Below are 3,039 nucleotides of genomic sequence, written 5' to 3'. Positions count from 1 at the left end.
TTAATTACTCTAACTCTAGGGTTAAGCCTAACTCAGCTAGACCAGCTCCTAACCAAAAACTCCTTAAGTAAAAAGATAAAAGTTTTACTCGGTTAGTTAGCCAGGTAAGGATAGGAATAGAGGTTGATCAGAGATTGATTAAGTACCTCGTTCCTTGTGGAGTGCTTACGCAACCCCTAAACCTTGCTTTGGACACCAACTAATCCAAGAAACTTTAAACCGGTTCACTTAAGGATTCTTTGTTCCTTATTGAGCTCGAATACACCAACTAATCCAAGAAACTTTAAACCGGTTCACTTAAGGATTCTTTGTTCCTTATTGAGCTCGAATCCTTAGGGCCAACGTCTAATGAGTTTTATTAGGCTTGGGTTGTGAAGTGAGGAATTAGTGATTTGTAGGCTAAGGAAATGGTGATTAAATCCCTTACCTTATCTTGATTAGAGGGTTTCGCCCTTAAGAATATTTTTAAGTGTGTGCCAAATCAAGTGCTCAAATCACTTTGGTAAATTCCTACTAATTATATGAAATACAACCCTAGGAATTAAAAGCGACTAAAAAGGATGGTAAAAAGAAAATCTTTTTTTAATTAGGGTTAACAATCAAACAAATGAGAAAGGGGAAAATTGTTTGAATTTATTATCTTTTTAGTAAATGTCAAAGTGGAGGGTGAATTTTATTATGGTCAACGAAAATAAAATCCTTTTTTTAGATCCTAATTATCGCTAATTGTGAGAAACTAGCTAAAGATGTGGAATTAAAAATATTAGGAAGAAGACTTACCACAACGAATCGCCAAATCCTTAATCTTCAATCCTTGATCTTTAATCTCCAAGTAGTTCTTTCACAAGAAACACACAAGTTAAAGAACCAAAATAATTAAAACCTACTTAAGCACCCTCCCCGATAACGGCACCAAAAAGTTGATGCGGCATAAACATATATCCAAAAATTACAAGTACACAATCAATTAAGTTATAATATAAAAAGTTATCGATCCTACGAGGAAGGTGTTTTATAGGAGAAAATTAAAATTGGTTCTTATGTTGTGTGCATGAAAAATAGGAGTGATGAGTAAATATGATTGTGGAGAGATAGAAAGAGTGAAAGTGATAGTGTGTAAATAGGCATAAAATGTAAGTGAGAGTGGATGTGACAAAGAATGAATGATTTTCACAAGAATAAGAAGAGAAGGAAAGATAAAATCAAGAATAAAAAAAACAGTAAAAAGAAAATTCAAGAAAGTAAAGATGGAGGATTCAATTAAAGATATGAAGAATCTATAATTGAATCCACTTCTTAGAAAATGCAATTCTCTAGAGGGTTCTAGCCTCAAAGCGAATCAAAGAAAATAAAAAATGAACAAAAGAAACACTAATCCCAAGACGGTTCTAGCCTCAAGGCGAATAGTACAAGAAAATAAAATCTAACTACGAAATAAATTACAAAATCTAAACTATAAAATAAATTGCAAGAATTAGATATGAGAAAATAAATCTACTCTATAAGCATGAAATAAATCTAAGGCAAGAGGGTTCTAGCCTCTTGGCTATTTAAGCAAGAAAATAAAATCTAACTACAATCATGAAAATAAATCTAAGCTAATAAGCAATAAAAAGAAATAAAAGAGAAAATAAAAGAAAACCTTCAAATTGATCTCTATCTCCATCTTCATTTTCATTTTCATCATCCAATAAAAAGAAGAAAAGAAAAATTTAAAGTGGTGAATTTTTTTATTAATTGTAACAAAAAGTTACAAATTTAGAAGGTCTTCTCAATTAAGAGTAATCCTCCTCTCCAAATGGAGATACAAAATTTTTCACACCCTCAATCATTCACTCTCTACCCCTATTTATAGTAAACATTAATTAATATGAGCCATTGGATTGAAATCTTATACAAAACCATCAAAATCAGCCCTTAATTCGTAACCGAATTGTCAGTATCGATGCCAGCATTGATGCTGGCATCGATGCCGGCATATATGCCCACATCAATACTAGCATCGATGTTCTATCAAATTTCTACCTTCACGGATGGCTTCATCTCGTCGAGATAGGCGACTTTTATATATTATATGTTAAATTCTGCCTTCCAGATTAAGAGATATCGTCGTTTCTTTGCGGCCAACTATCTTGAATACAATTTTTTATATTTTATTTTTTTATTTTCTCCATCTTCTACAGGCTACTCGGCTTGATTCTGGGCTTGGGCTTTTTGGCTCTTGCTTGTGTTCTTCATTTAATTCATGGGTTTTTGTTGAGAGAATAGATTTTGGGCTTTATTCTTCATTAACATGCAATTAAAGATAAAAACAATTATTAGTGGTATATTTATTCATTAAAAATAGATAATAATGGTATAAAATTGTAATAAAATTTTATCATCAACTAGTTAAGTTTGGACCCATATTTTCTTAACTGGTTTAAATTTAACTTATGCATACTCTTGACGAAGACCAACAAAGTTGCATAACCAACTTAAGCTATCCTTATATCTTATATACAGATGAATACTACTTAGCCATAGAATAGTATTGCCTTGACTATAGCCAACAAACAAAGTATTTATAAGCTTAGTAGTATTCAACTAAAATGATGGAGGGCTACGAACGATTTTATAAATCTTTTACCGTAATCAAACTTGATATAGTTTAAAGATGCTCTATATTTATACTTGTAACAATTAAACTAGCCAAGTAAGTACGAGATTGGTGGGAGGGTTCCGAGATATTCAGCGGGAATATTCATTGGACCTTAATTAAGTAACCACCGCCCTTTAAGACTATAGCGCAAAAGATTGGACATCACCCTTAATATTAAGTTAGGCATCACCCCATGAGCTATATCTCATAATTACTTTTCTTGACACTAGTTAAAAGTTCATTCTAAATACATTTATTTTAACTAGACCTATCCAAAAAGCCCTGAGGCCCGGGCCCGGCCGTGCCGGAACCCGGCCTGACCCGGGGTCGTCCCGGAAACCCGGGCCAGACCTAGGTCCCCGTGCTGACGCCCTGCCTGGACCCAGCCCGGCCCGAAA

This window comes from Asparagus officinalis, chromosome 6 (assembly GCF_001876935.1).
Source record: "Asparagus officinalis chromosome 6, Aspof.V1, whole genome shotgun sequence".
NCBI classification, from domain to species: Eukaryota; Viridiplantae; Streptophyta; class Magnoliopsida; order Asparagales; family Asparagaceae; genus Asparagus; species Asparagus officinalis.
The sequence above is the reverse complement of the archived record's forward strand: the minus strand, read 5'-3'. Positions refer to the sequence as shown.